Source organism: Mustela putorius, unplaced genomic scaffold (genome assembly GCF_011764305.1).
Source record: "Mustela putorius furo isolate JIRA1106 unplaced genomic scaffold, ASM1176430v1.1 tig00000577_pilon_pilon_pilon, whole genome shotgun sequence".
Taxonomy (NCBI): domain Eukaryota; kingdom Metazoa; phylum Chordata; class Mammalia; order Carnivora; family Mustelidae; genus Mustela; species Mustela putorius.
In genome coordinates this window covers 6,907,604-6,924,424 of record NW_025421421.1, presented here as the reverse complement: position 1 = coordinate 6,924,424, position 16,821 = coordinate 6,907,604, and the positions used below count along the sequence as shown (strand labels likewise).

General features: G+C 35.3%; 1 protein-coding gene across 1 annotated transcript in view; it reads right to left on the bottom strand.

Moving 5' to 3' along the window:
* The window catches only part of PTEN (phosphatase and tensin homolog), an 86,832-nt gene that overhangs the window by 43,401 nt on the left and 26,610 nt on the right, over nt 1-16,821 (bottom strand). The window lies entirely within an intron of this gene.

Genomic DNA, 16,821 nt, shown 5'->3' with positions numbered 1-16,821 from the left:
ATTGTTTTATAAGGTTCTTACATTTAATGCTCACAATATCAACTCTAAGAGGACTAGAATAAACTAAAAAGTGTGTTTTCTAATCGTTATTGCACAACCTCTAAAATGTATGTATGTATGTATATATAGCTAGAAAGTCAACAGAATTAAAATGGAATACCTAAAATTATTCCATTAATCCCAAAGAGTACAGGAAAAGAGGAATGAAAGAGAATAAGAATGAATGAATGAACAAAGGAGTATTGAACAACTAAACACAAACAGAAAAATGGTAAACAAAACATTTCAATAATTATATTAAATGTAAATGGACTAAATACACCAATTAAGAAAGTCAGTGATTATAAAGCAATTTTAAATTTGATCTTATAGTATTTTTTAATGAAATATAGTCTATGTAGGTTTACATATACATGCTATATAAACTGGAGCACTCTACAGGCAAAATAAAACACAATGTTCAATTGTGAGGAATGCAAGATTACATTAAACAAATGAAAAACTCAATCTAGGTGCTCTACACACTTATACCAAATTAATAAACTTGTTCCAATAAAGGTAGGGGGGAGGAATCTGGGTTACAAGATAAACCTTCTTTATAGGCCTCAGAAATTCTGTTACTACTCTGGTGAAGTTACTATGACAGTCCAGGGTCTGATCCGCTACCTTCTGTGTAAGATGTAATCCTATCAGTATAGTGAATGGTACTTTCGTTCAGAAACAAATTCAAACTCATGTCATATGACTGATACATAAATATCATAAAGACCATAACAGCAATATATTAATTTCCTTAAAAAGTCCAACTGACACAGGAATTATCCACACCTTTATGACAAGTTCAATATATTTCCATAAGGAGACCCACCAAAAAATGAAAGTATAGTGCTGCTGAATAAATGTGGAATCAAAGAAAAGAAGATAGTTAAAGCAACTTCTAACAAAGACATTTTGATGTCTCCATCTTTACAACAGGAATTGTCTTGCCAAAAATATCTGAGGTTCATTGGTTAAAGCCTGGCCATGCTTTTTCCATGTTTCAACAGCTAACTGATCAATCCACCCACTGAAAGGGCTTTATGTAGACTAAATCTATTCTAGACAATTAAATTCAAGCTTTATTGGAAAGCCTGAGTCATTCTCTTTCTTGAAAGTGAACTGGTATATCTGCTTGTCAATATACACTGCTACTAAAGTTTATATTATTAGAGCATTTGATCACTTTTAAATGCTTGGAGAATTGATAAAAATTCATCTTACAAATATTTATTGAGTACCTCATCTGTGACAACTACTACTGTATTTACAGGGTAGCACTGACAACCACAATCATAATAACAAATGCTCCTAGAAGTCTGGGAGAAACCCAGAAGCAAATCCTTTTTAAAGATATCCCATTCAGAAAAGACTACTACTCCAAAAATAGGTAAAAAAGAAAAATTCATATCTGAAAAGAAAAAAAAAATAACTACTTATTTGCTACATTTTTCTGTAGCTAACTCATTATTTGGCACCCTATTTAGTTCTGCTGCATTCATGTTAAATTAAAATTTGCTCATATGGTGCCTGGGTGGCTCCGCAGGTTAAGCTAAGCCTCTGCCTTCAGGCCAGGTCATGATCTCAGGGTCCTGGGATCGAGCCCTGCATCGGGCTCTCTGCTCAGCGGGGACCCTGCTTCCCCCTCTCTCTGACTGCTGCTCTGCCTGCTTGTGATCTCTCTCTCTCTCTCTGTCTCTCTCAAATAAATAAATAAATAAATAAAATCTTTTTTAAAAATTAAAATTTGCTCTTAGAACTCTAATATACCTGAAGCTGCCATTGCTACTACTAAAACATGAAATTGGGTTGTTGTTTTTCTTTTTAACATGTAAGTCATCTCTGCCTTAATCCCATTAACACAGGCAAGCCCCAAACACTCTTTTATCCTACTCATTTTTAGGTTGTCAAACTTAAGATCAGTTATACATCCAAGACAAGTAAAGTATCCTGTTAAAAAAGCAATCTTAACACTTGCCTGCACAGTACTGCCTTCTCCTCTATTACTTCAAGTTAAACACAAAAGCAAAACTAAGAGTTTTATATTAAAGTCTGATCAAAGACTAGGATCCCCTGTAGGAAAGAAAATCTATTCTCTCAAAAGAGGAATAGAACTAGAGGAAAAAGAAACAGCAGAGGAAGTGAGCTATCAGTGAAAAAATTCAGAAAGCTATTACTATGAACTAAAAAAGCTGCCAAGCACTTCTCCAAAGAAGTTGTAACATTTTGCACTTTTACCAACATGGATTAGAGTTCCAATTGCTATATATCCTTGCCAACGCATTATTACCCCTTGAAGTTTTAGCTATCCCAGTAAAATTTGAAACAGGGCCTCGTTATCTTTTAATTTCCATTTCTCCAATGATTTATTTTGAATATATTTTAATATATTTACTTATCATTTAAGTATTTTCTTTTGTAAAGTTTCTGTTCAAAATTTTTTTATGGGGTTGTCCTCTTAGAATTTTTTAAAATCATCTTTATATTGCATTGAGTTCAAGTCCTTTGGATATATGCATTGTGAGTACTTCTTCCAAATTTGCTGTTTTTGTTTTTTAATTTTACTAATGGTGTCTTTCAAACAACAGAAGTTTTTAATGCTGATCAAGTCCAGCTTGTGAATTTTTTCTTACCCGGTTAACTTCTTATGTACTAAGAAATCTCTGACTCGGGACGCCTGGGTGGCTCAGTTGGTTAAGCAGCTGCCTTCGGCTCAGGTCATGATCCCAGCGTCCTGGGATCGAGTCCCACATCAGGCTCCGTGCTCGGCGGGGAGCCTGCTTCTCCCTCTGCCCCTGCCTGCCATTCTGTCTGCCTGTGCTCGCTCTCTCTCCTCCTCTCTCTGATAAATAAATAAAATCTTAAAAAAAAAAAAAAGAAATCTCTGACTAAACCAAAGGTCACAAAGATTTTCTTCTCTGTTTTTATCTATTCGTTTTTATAGTTTTACATGTTACTTTTATACTTCTATCTACAATATCCATTTGTATGTAATATGAGATTTTTTTGTATTATCAGAAGTAATTGTCTTCATACTGATATTCAGTTGTTCCAACACCATTTGTTAATATGAGTATCCTGTCCCCAGTGAATTCTCTATCATCTTTTCTAACAACCTATGTCTGAGTTTTCCTGTAATCTCTCTTCTGTTCCATTAACCTAAATATATATACCTTTTTTTCTTTCAGTAATTATATCATATGACCCAGAAATTCTTTTCATGGACATTTAACCAAAAGACATAAAAATATATGTCCACAAAAGTCTTGGCCATGAATGCTCACAGCAGCTTTGTTCATAATAGACCTAAATTTACAATAACCCAACTGCCCATCACAGGTGAGTGGATAAATAAATTATATCGTAACCATACAGTGGAATACTATTCAGCAATAAAAAAAAAGTCATTACTGAAATAAGCAACAACCAAGGTAATTATGCAAAGACTAAGAAACCCAACCAAAAAAAGTACATACTCTATAACTGCATATATATAAAATATTAACACAGTCAAAACTTAACTACAGTGAAGAATTAGAAACTGCCCAGAATCAAGGCTGGGGGACTGACTATAGGGAGACATGAAGAAAACTTTTATGGCACTATAAATGTTCTAAATCATGACTGTGGTGATGTTTACATGGATGTATATACATGTCAAAACTCCCTGAACTGTACACTTAAAGTGAATATACTTTACTGCAAATAAATTATACCTCAATAAAGTTAAATTTGAAAGTAATCTGATTACAACTACCAACATGTAAAATGCAACCCACGTCAAAATATCTCAAATGTATTTTGCTTAATACCAGAGATAGAAATACAACAAGTATATCACATTCAGGAATGAGAACTTTTTAGAATGAAAAGCAAAATGACATTCAGAAAAGCACTGTCCAGGGTGCCTGGGTGGCTCAGTCATTAAGCATCTGCCGTGGGCTCAGGTCATGATCCCAGGGTCCTGGAACTGAGAGCCCTGCATCAGGCTCCCTGCTCAGCAGGAAGCCTGCTTCTCCCTCTCCAAATCCCCCTGCTTGTGTTCCCTCTCTTGCTGTGTCTTTCAAAAAATAAATAATTCTTTAAAAAAAAAAAAGCACTGCCCTATAGGACTTTCCTCAGTGATGAAAATGTTCTGTACCTATGCTGTCCAGCACAGAAGCCACTAACCGCATGTAGCTATTGAAAACTAAGGCAAATGAACATTAATGAGTAAATTTATCTTAACTAATTTAAACATAAATAGCTACATGTGGCTAATAGCTAACATATTGGACAGCACAGGTCTAAAACACAGAGATCATTGAAAAAACACAACAGACCACAATACATATGCTTAGGAAGGTAGTGGAAATGGGTACATTCTTGGAATAGAGCATAAAATTAAAAGAGGAAAGTTACAGTAATTACTGGGACTTTACAACTGTCAAAATACCTATTGACAAAGTATTATTTTCTTTTTAATATTTTATTTATTTATTTGACAGACAGAGATCACAAATAGGCAGAGAGGCAGACAGAGAGAGAGAGAGAGAGGGAAGCAGGCTCCCCGCTGACCAGAGAGCCCAATGCGGGACTCGATCACAAAACCCTGAGATCATGATCTGAGCTGAAGGCAGAGGCCTAACCCACTGAGCCACCCAGGCGCCCATGAAAAAGTATTTTCAACCATACGCAGTTTTCTAACAAATTCCTGGTATGTTTGATTAATTTTATTAGTAGATTAATACAATAAAGAAGAAAACTAAAATTCTGGACGTATTTCTAACCTAGAATGAGGAACAAGTTTCAGTGGAAATGCCAGGAAACAGGGAGAAAGTGTTCATATAATTTTAGAGTTCACGTCAGACAAGGAAGGAAATACTGGCATAGTTAGATATGATACAGATCAGTAAAACGGATTTCAAAAGCTTCATTTAAATAACAGGCTATGAATTCATAACTCAAAATCCAAAAGGAAAGATTACAGAGAGACTAATTTAAAAACTAAAATTCTGTATAAACAATCACAAGCGATACTAGTTTAAAAAAGGCAAATGAACAGAAATTATCTTAGAAAACCAATCAATACAGTTGCAGAGAATTCACTCACAATGTTCAGATTTAAAAGGTTACAACCGGGGGTGGGGGAAGGGAAATAATCCTAGTGGAAAAAAGGGAAATAATCCTAGATGAATACAAAAGAGCATATATAAAGGAACATAAGAATAGTAAAGACAAAAGAAAAGGCTTGAAATGAGGAAAATGTCTGGATCCAAAAAGAACATTAAATAAGGTAGAACTGTACAGGTTAGAGAGTCATATGACACCAGAGCCAGAGGATAAGCAGAACTCCAGAAAGAAAGAAAGAGAGAGAAAAGGCAAGGCTAGGCTTAGGAGCCACTAAATTCCCTTTCACTTCTATTGTCTCTGTCCAAGAGAAGGTTTGCTCTGATTCAGTAACTCAAGAGTGGTGGATGCATGACATTTTTCTGGATTAAAATTGTTTCAAGTTGCTATTTAAGCAAGGTTATTTCTTAAAGAATATTCCTGAACAAACAACTGTTAACAAAATCTTTGACATTCCATGATTAGACATATTAGTAAAGCATACAGTTAGCAATCAATAATTTGAAACAGAGATAATCCATAAAGCTCTCTGTAACAGCTTCACCTGAATATCGCAATCATAAAATTCAAAAGACCAGCAAGGCAGGGCATTATAAAATTGTCTTAAGAAAGAATACCACTAACTTCCTTAATTTTTGAAGCATTCATAAAAATCATTAAGAAAAAAAAATTTTAAATATGCTGAAGATAGGGTCAGTCAGTATACATGTACAAACCAAAAGGAAAAAAATATGACCAATAAAGATCACAAAGTCGCTTAATCTCACAATTAAAGAAATGCAATAAAACTCAAATTACCCAACAAATTACAAAAAGTTTAAGTTTGATAATATTGTTTGCCAAGACTGAAGGGGGAAAGATGCTGTCATACATGTTGGTGAGAATAAATTCCACTGTGGAGAAGAGAAAAACTCCACTGCTCCACTGCTAAGGATCTACCTTCAGTAAATACCTGTTAAAGGACACCAAGGTATGTGTGAGAAAATGTTTATTAGAGTGCTGTTTTCAATAGTGACAAACAAGAAATAACCTAATATGGATTGGAGGGGACTGTTTATTATGGAATGATCATAAAATGGAATAAAAGCCAATAACAAAATCAGTTCCATCTCCATGTCAGTATGGAAAATTCCTAAGTATGGTAAATGGAAAAAAAAAAAAAGCAAGATGCAGAAGAGTAGGCACTATGTTCCCAACTATTTCTCTTAAAAAGTGGATGTAAGAAGAAAACAGTTTCTTAAAGAATACCTGAAAGTTTTAATTGTAGGTATCTTTGGGAAGAGAGTCTGAGGATAGGACGTGTGAAGTAAGAGAAATTTATAGGAGGTTTTAGTACTCTTTAGGCTGTTCAGCATCCACAATCATTCTAATTTGGAGAGAATTTCAAAAAGTGAGAAGCAAATATTCCCTTCCTTATCTTCCTCATCATGGGTGCAAGTCTAACACCAATTAGGTCCTCCTACTCTGGACACTGAATCCTAGGTGGTGATAGCAAGGGGCAAAGGAGTCAGATCACTGAAAGAAAGCTCCAGAAGTGCTGAAAGCTTATAAGCACAGTCAACAACATGCAGTCAAGGCAGCAGTACCCGGGATAGCAAGTTTTCAAGCAGCCATGTCCTAAGCAGAGTCTACCTTATTGTAACCTCTTGACCATGCCTTGCTTCCTGATTCTCTACCTATGAGCTATCTAATATTTTTCAAATAATTCTTTTCTGCTTAATTAGAGCTACTTTCTGTCATGTGCAACCCAGAACTCTGACTCTGTTCTTTTATTTATTATCCTATAGCTGTTCTGTTTTTTTGGCTTTTGTTTGTTTTTTTTTTTTTTTTTTTTTTTTTTTTTTTTTTTTTTTTTTGACTAAGGGTTGGTAAAATACTTTTTGTATTCCCTTTAATAATGTGAACTATACAATTTCTTATCTAGCACTTTGCCCAACAGTGAGACTGGCAGGAGGATAAACAATCTATTTAAGAGAAAATATCACAGCATTTTTAAAAAGGGGGGAGGGTAAGTTCTCTCAAAGAACTTGAATATTACTTAGGAAAACATTCACCATGGCTGCCCCTCCCACTTCCTCCTCTCTCCTCCCAAGGATTTCATGCCCACAATTGGCTCACTGCCTTATAAATTTGATACAATGGAAAAGCGGAAAAAAGCAAGAAAAAGAAAGCACATTTTCCAAAGGGAAATGGGAAAATTTAACTACAGATAACTTGGAAAGTAGACTAAAAACTTAAGAGCAGAGAGGTAATACCCTCAAAATGTGGAATAGAGTACAATCTAAGACACACTATACCTTACTTCAAATAATTTCAATATATAATAATCTGAATTCATTAAAGACAGCTGTGAGAATACAGTCTTTAGTTTTTAGAAGTCTTTTCTTTCCTCAATTCCTATGAACTCCTATGAGCTGCCAAAGTGCATTTTAAAATTATTTTTGTCAAAGGAATACATAAACACGTATTCCAAAAGATATAAAAAAAAAAAACTTGTAATAAGAAATTAGTTGAGGGAAGATGGCAAAGTAGGAGTCACCAGGAATCCATCTCCCCACCTAAACAAGAATTGTACTGGCATAATCTGACTAGTGTAACTATTTTGGAATCCTGGAGTCTATTCAAAAGCTTGCAGCTTCTAGGGAAAGGCTTAGACAGTAAATCACAGTTAATTTCAGTCAATTTCAACTCTCACTATGGTAGCAGCTACCCACCCCAGTGCCCACCCCCTCACCTCGCAACAGGAAGCCATGCACATATGCCTAGCACAGCCTACACCAGCTTATGGGACCTTGTCCTCCAAATATCAGTGATCTGTGTTCTGATCATTGGCTGCTGCTTCTGATTACACACCTGCACACACAGAAGCAGGCCACCACTGCTGAAATCCCCACTGATGGAAAAGGCTTCCAGGGGACTTAAAGATCCAGAGCCCATTTTTCCCCTTCATTTCCCCCCCTTTTCCTCATTTAGGAGCCAGGCATTAAAGACTTGACATCCATTCTTGTTTGAATATAAGTTTGCAACTCTTGTGGGTAACTACCCAAAGGGATACAATTGCTTGATTTTATGGAGTATGTTTAGTTTTTTAAGAAACTACCAACTGTCTTCCAAGTGGCCATACCATTTTGCATGCTGTGGGTTTTTCATATATTGCCATATTGGATAGTACCAGAGTTTTTGTATGCTACATACTGGATGATTTCACCTATATGACAGTATAGAAAAGTCAGAAGTATGGAGACAGTAAAAAAAAATCAGCAGTTGCCAGCGGCTGGGCTGGGAGGAAAGGGACAAATAGGCAGACTGCAGACTACTGTTAGAGCAGTGAAACCACTAGGTATGTTACTATGATGGTGGATACATGTCATTAAAATTTTTCCAAGCTCATACAACACACAACACCAAGAGTGAAGCCTAATGGAAATTACGGATTTTGTTGATGATGATGTCAGTACAGGTTCATCAATACAACAAATAAACCACTCTGGTAGAGGGCAAGGATAATGAAGGAGACCATATATGTGTGAGGGCAGGGGGCATACAGGAAAGTTCTGTACCTTCTAATTGAATGTAGCTGTGAATGTAAAATTGCTCCAAAAACTAAAGTCGGTTTAAAAAGAAAAACTCCACACCCCATAGCTACCATGACATGCGATGGTAAAAGACAAAAATTGTCCTCTAAGGTCAATAACAAAACAGGAAGTCTGTTTTGCTACTTCTATCCAAAAAGGCAACCATATTAAAAAGGAAGAAATAAAATTATCTCTGTTTGCAGATGACATGTTCTATATGTTTTTACATGTACCTTAAAGATTCCACACCAAAAAAAAAAAAAAAAAAAAAAAATCAGAATAAACAAACTAAGCAAAGCAGCAGCATACAAAATTAATGTGCAAAAATCAGCTGTACTTCTATACACTGACAATGAACAATCCAAAAAGAAAAATTCCATCCATGATAAACACCAAAAAAGAGAATCTAGGAAAGAACTTAATTAAGGAGGTGATATACAGAGAAAACTATAAAACACTGTTGAAAAAAAAAATTAAAGACCTAAAAAAATGGAAAGACACCCCAATCTGATACTGTTAATATTTCAATATCATCCAACAAAATCTACAGATTAATATTATTCAAAAATCCCCAAAACTTTTTTTTTTTCAGAACTAGAAAATTCCATTAAAATTCAATTGGACTCTCAAAAACCCTCAATGGCCAAAAGACTCTTGAATCAGAGGAACAAAGATATAAGACTCACAATTACTGATTTCAAAATCTACCATAAAGATACAAAGTGTTGTACTGGCATGAAGACAGACATGTATGCCAACTGACTAGAATAGAGAACCCAGAAATAAACTCTTGTATATACGGTCAAAAATTCTCTGACAAGTGTGGAAAGACCATTCAATGGGGAAAGGATGGTCTTTTCAACAAATGGTGTTGGGAAAAGTGGATATCCACATGTAAAGCATTAAGTTAGACCCTTATCTTAAAACATAGTCAAAAATTACTTAAAATGGATTAATGATCTAAGCAAAAAAGACCAAAGACTATAAAACTCTTAAAAGGAAATACAGAAGAAAAGCTTCATAATACCAGTTTAGCAATGATTTCTTGGATGCGTCACCAAAGGCAGACAACAAAAAATAGTTAAATTGTACTGTACTGCATCAAACTTTTAACTTTTTGTTCATCAAGAACACTATCAACAAAGCAAGAGAATGGGAGAAAATATTTGCAAATCACATATCTGATAAGGGATTAATATCCAGAATATATAAAGAACTCCTAGAACTCAACAACAAAAACACAAACTGCTAAACATTTCTCCAAAAAGATAAACAAATGGGCAATAAGCCCATGAAAAGATGTTCAACATCACTAATCATTATGTAAGTGCAAATTAAAACCACACTGAGGTTACCACCTTACCACCTTACAACTGCCAAACGTCTAGAGTCCAAAAGACAAGAAACAAGTATTGGTTAAGAATGTGGAAAAAAAGGAGCCCTTATGTACTGTTAGTGGGAATGTGAATTGGTGCAGCCACTATGGAAAACAGTACAGAGGTTCCTCAGGAAATTAAAAGTGGAACTGCCTTATGATCCAGTAATTCCACTAATAAGTATATATAACCAAAGAAAACAGAAACTTTAATTCAAAATGATACATATACCCCCTATGTTTACTGCAGCATTTATTTACAATGTCCAAATTATGAAAGCAGCCCAAGTGTCCAATGACAGATGAATAAAGAGATGATTGATACACAAACAATGGACTATACCTCAGCCATTAAAAAGGAATGAAATTTTTTTTTGCAACATGGATGGATATAGAGTATTACCTTAAGCAAGGTAAGTCAGTCACAGAAAGACAAATACCATATGATTTCACTTATATGTAGAATCTGAAAAAAAAAATTTTTTAAACAAAACAAAACAAAAAGCAGAAACAGACCCTTAAATACAAAAGGGAGCAGGTATGGCTATGGACAAAATGGAAAAATGGGTGACGGGGAGCAGGAGATACAGGTTAGTTATGGAATGAATAAGTCATGGTGATGAAAGGGAATATAAGTCAGAGTATTCTATGGTGACAAATGGCAGTTATACTTGTTAGATTTTTCCAATCACTACATTATAAACCTGAAACTAATATAACATATATGTTGACTATACTTCAATTAAAAGAAAAAAGATCATGCGGCAAAAAGATCATACACAAAATCAGAGTCCCCAAAACTGAAAATCATTGGTCATTTTTCTGGTTCCTCTGGAACTTGAGCTATATTGTCTAGACTCAAATTTAAAAGAGGAACAGAAGAGGAAAGAGATGGAAGGCCTCCTATTAGGTGATGAGAAATATAAGACTGAATCAACCAGATGCTTAAATAGGCCTTCCAAGAAGGGAGACCATAGACCTCAAATTTAGACTTTGTAAGTTGTTTCAAGATAATTACAGTCATTCTAAGTGTGTACGCTAGAAGTACTGATGTGTCCAGTGTGCACATTTTAAATACCTCTGTTTCTAAAACCTTCTTTTAGCATTTGTTCATTTTTTAAAACAGAGGGCCAGGGTACATGAGAGTGGCCAAGTGGCTAACACGAATTTCCTAGAGAGCTGGTTCCCAGCAAACAAAGCAATCATCAGCTATCATACTCCAGAGGTAAAGAATGGGAAAAATCTTAGAAAGAGTCTAGCTAAAATAAGGGTGCTTTATGCCCCGTCCTTTTCCTCTTGCTTTTGGGGAAGGGGCTTTGCAGGAGAGGTCAGTTACCAAGGCTCATAGAGAGAAGGAAGTTTCTCAGGTTTCTGCTTCTGTAGCTGACATGTGTGACTTCTTCAAGTTACAGATACCACTTCACACCCATTAGGATGGCTCTATTAAAAAAAAAAAAAAAGTGGGGCGCCTGGGTGGTTCAGTGGGTTAAAGCCTCTGCCTTCGGCTCAGGTCATGATCCCAGGGTCCTGGGATCGAGGCTCCTGTCAGGCTCTCTGCTCTGCAGGGGACCTGCTTCCTCCAATCTCTGCCTGCCTCTCTGCCTACTTGTGATCTCTGTTTGTCAAATAAATAAATAAAATCTTAAAAAAAAAGAATGAGGAAAAAAAAAGCTCAGAAAATACCAAGTGTTGACAAGGATGTAGTGAAACTGGAACATTTATTCTTGCTGCTGAGAATGAAAAATGATGCAGCTGCTGGGAGAAACAATATGGTAGTTCCTCAAAAAATTAAACACAGAATCACTATTTGACCCAGCCACTCCATTTCTGGGTATACAACCAAACGAACTGAAAGCAGCAAGATTCAGCATTATTTACAACAGTCAAAAGGCAGAGGCAACTCAAGTGTCCATCCATGGATGAATAAACAGAATGTGCTATATACATACAAGGGAAGAAAACATGGCCAATATAGGCCACAACATGAGTGCACCTTGAAGACATTATGCTAAACGAAGTCACATGCTATGCTAAGTCAGTCACAAAAAGGCAAAGATTGCATGACTCCACTTATATAAGGTGCCCAGAATAGTTACATACACAGACACAGAAAGTAGAACAGTGGTTGCCAAGAGCTCAGAGTAGAGAAAATGGGGGAGCTACTATTTAATGCGTACAACATTTCAGTGTGGTAGGAGAAAAAAAAAGTTTTAGGCTGTACAATATGAATGTACCTAAGGCCACTGAAGTATACACTCAGAAATGGTTAAAATGGTAAAGTTTAGTGGCACCTGGGTAGCTCAGTTGGTCAAACATCTGACTCTTCAGCTCAAGTTCTGATCTCAGGGATGTTAGATGGAGCACCGCATTAGTCTCTGGGTTGGGCATGGAGCCTGCTTAAGACTCTTCCTCTCCCCTCTGCCCCCTCACTGACCCCTCTCTCAAAAAAAAAAAAAAAGAAAAGAAAAGAAAAAGAAAAATTTAAAACAAAATTTTAAAGCCCCTTTCTTTATTTTGATGGTTTATTCTCTCATTTTGTTAGGGCACATGGTCTAGGAATTTCCTAAGAAATGCTGCATGGTGGATATATATTTTTTCTTGTTCTTGAAGGTCTTTCTTTCCTCCTTTTGCACTTGACTAATGGTTTGGCTGGATACAGAACTCTAGGCTGAATGCAGAACTTGAAAAGCGCTAGTCCTCCATCTTCCATCTTTAAATTAGAATCTTAGATTATGAGAAGTTAGATGACATATATATTCCTAATCCCTCCTAAATGATCCCAAAAGCTTTTGAGACATTCTCATTATTTCTGATATTCTTAAAGAAATTTTGTAATAACTGCCTGGTATTGGCCTGTTTTCATTCGTTGTGCTTGGCACTTTATAGCTTTTTTTTCAACCTGGAAACTCAAATCCTAAATAAATTTTTTCTGGAATATGCCTATATAGGCATATTCTGGTGTACATAGATATGGCTACTGAGACAATCAGCTTTGGAATCTCACAGACTAGACTCGACCCTCAGCTCACTACTTACCCACTATGGCACTTGGGGAAATTAACTTCTTTTAAACCATATATGAAATGGGGACAGGTTAATTGTAAAGATTTTTAATAAAATGACACATGTAAAGAGCTTATACAACAGAAATAATGAAAAATAAGTGTTACCTATTATTAAAATCCTAAAAGATTGAAAGATACTATCATCCTAGATTGATGCAGATACTATAAACACTGTCAAATCTATCAAGGATCTGCTATTTGTAAGGAAATAAAACTAACAAAAGAAGTGGGAGGCAGCCAATGGGTATAGGCTTTTCTTTTTTTTGGGGTATTAAAAAACGTTTGGGGACTTGAGAGAGGTGGTGGTTACAAAATATTGGAAAGGTACTAAATGTTAGTGAATTGTTCACTTTAAAATGATTGATCTTATGTTATATAATTTTTGCCACAATAAAGAGAAAAAAGGAAGCAGGAAAAAGAAAGGCAGTATAAAGGAGAAGTCAAAAGTTGTTGAAATGGAGAATGGAAACAATACTCTTTCCTCTAAATTAGTGTGACACTTTCCTCTCTATACTCTCTTTTTAATTCTTGGAACTGAACAGCCAATAATGATATTGTTGGGAAGACAAACAATTCCTTTTTTATCGGACATTAACACATAAATAAAAGGCTGATTGAGAGATCGACATATAATTAAGAGAAGATTATTTTAAATTTCTTTGGGAAGAATGTATAAAACAGGAAAGTTGGAGGATACACACACACACACACACACACACACACAGGAACAAAATAGCTGATAGTATAGAAGACAATGGATAAAGTCTTTTTTTTTTTTTAATCACTATGTATCAGAAAGCTCAGCTCTAAGCCTACTCTTACGACAAATATGGGAATCTAACCGCATCTAAAATCTTTCCAATAAAAGGGGAAGTAAATTACTTCCTACTGATTTCAGACTAGGGGGAAATATTGTTACATGCATCTTTTTTCATTTTCAACACTACCCAAATTGTGCTCCAAGAAACACTGTTTTAGAAAGATGTTATTTTAACACGGTACAAAAGAAATGAGAGAAGGGAGAATGAGGGGAAGAAAAAGAAAAAAAGGAAAAGGAAAGCAGCATATTCAAATTTCATTCTTGGGAGATTTGCAAGGCATAGTAGTGTATTAAAGGTTCTGCAGTAAGAAAGCCAGTTCACCTCTATTAAACCTACATTTGGCTGATTTATTAAGTACAGAACAGTTCTTAAGCTATGTCGGTTAAACACATAATGCATCATTTTGTTAAAGGCTGCTTAGATTTATACCAGATAACATATAAATTAGGGTAATTTCAATATTAGCCCAGGGGGATAAGATTACCACACATATCCAAGAATAATCAATTATCTGAATAAAACATTGTTTCAAATTACCAGCTGGTCAGAACAAGAGCTTAATGGCAATAAAGGAGGGGAAGAGAAGGTAGGAATAAGAGGAAAAGAAAAAAAAAACAATCTGGGAAGAGTTAGCTCTTCATCTTCCTTTGTTGAAATGTCCTTGTCCTGACATGTCAATTCTGATTATTAAGCCTAACATTTGCAGTTAAGATAGTAAAAAATTCCAACTTGGTTCACTTCTCCCCCACTTTCTATTTTTTTACATTAATTCCTAACCCTAGGAGGTAACCTCAAAAGGAGAAGTTAAATATTTGTTACTTGAGTACCTTAAGTATAAAATTTCACATTGCCATAACAATCCATATCCCAAAACAGTTTAATACTGCATAATTTAAGCATAAAGGCATTTGCAATTTCAGTTTCTTTTACTCAGAGCAAAGATGTACAACACCAACAAAACCTGAACCTGGAACAATATTTCTTGTTTGGGGGAAAATCATAGAAAAAAAAACATGGATTTAGAGAAGTAAAAATTCAAATAGATAGGGCAAAGGAAAATCCAAATGGAAATACATTTATGAGAAAACTTGTAAGAAGATAAAAAAAGACACGCTTTTTCATTATCACTTTATCATCTTTGAACCAAAAAGAAATCACTACTGCTTATTACTACTATTTCCCATATTGTGGGAACCAATCAAGGAAATGAATCATTTAGGTATTAGAGACAGCCAATCCCTTAGAGAAGTTAATCCTCTTCTTGGAAATTATTTTATTCATAGGGGAAAAGCTACAGCTACCTTCCTGGGGTGACTGTTCCTCCTTTTTCTCATAAAAGAAGTGGAGTAGAGTGAGCAAATGAAGCCAACGAAAGCCTCAATAGCCATATATATCCCCAGTCACAAAACTGGAGGGGAGCAGGAGGGCAAGACAAGCCAGGCATGCACGCCCTAGCTATTCTACTCAGCAGATCATTCTTCGTCATTTACAGGCTACCACCCTTGCCAAAGGGTGACAAGATCATTTGGCTAAAGCAACTACTGGCTAAATAACAAACCATACACATAAATCTTTTTAAGGAATAACAGATTTGAAAAAGACAAAAGCTAGATAAAATAGATACATTAAAGTGGATAGAATAAACTTCAACTTTGGTTATTATTTCACAAATTAAATTTGTGAATCTTAATTCAGTGGCTTAAAGGCAGGAGTTGCAAAGTTGGAAGATGAAAGATCAAAGCACTGGTAGCACAGTATTTTCTTGGTGAGAGTATCAGTCTAAGGTCTGAAAATGAAATGTGCTGATCCAGAAACCAAACTTTATCAGTAACTTAAAGATGATCAATCAGCTTCAGTGACTTATTCACAGAAGAGAGCAAAGGGAGCAAGCACCCCAGGTAAACCCACCACAAGGAGGCCCTTACAGTGACCCAAAAACCTGTCCTCTATCCATAGTATTCATACTCTTTTTCCACATGAGTACTAATCTGATCTGGTTAAGTAGTACTTGGTTGAATACAGAATTATATAGTAGTAATATAAAACAGATCAACCTGCAAGGTATTTCATCTAGGTCCTAAGGGGGCTTAATAAACACTCCTGCACTTCAGGAGATGCACTGCTCATTTTCCAGATTCTCCATCTCTCTCGATGCAAAATTTACACCCGTCATTCTGTTTCCCATCACCCACTGTGTTTTCTGTAGATGTGTATTATCACTGACTAAGCCATATCAGGCTATTGCTCTCGTGGATCTGATATTATGCATCCTTCCAACTGTGTCCTGCCCAACCATGAGAAGACACATTTATTTCCCTATTTTCAAATTCTTAAACAGTACTTCTGACAGCCCCATGTACCTCTAACTGTAATAAAACTACGAAAAAGTAGTCTGCTTTTTCTGTACTTTTTGTAGATACTGATACTGATTTTAAAATTCTGAACAATTTAAACACAACAACAGTCCAACTGGACACAACTCAATACTGCAAAATGTAAATATATACATTGGTTCAAAGCAAATTGTTAAAAATTAACCACTTAACAAAACAACTTATGGCTAGCTCATAATAAGGACACAGACAATTCATATACTCAATTATATAAGGATTCTACATTTGCATAATGCTTTACAAAGTGCTCTCCCATTCAAGATAACATTAATTCTAATCAAATATTTAAATTGAAAGTCTCCAAGAAAGAGATTTCTCTAAGAAGATAAACAAAATAATCCAAAATTTTAAACTTTAAAAGCCATTAAATTTTCTGATGTTTACAGTTAATTTTTCATACATATATATTTTTGCTTTGAAATGAGAAAATATATTAAGACTACAACA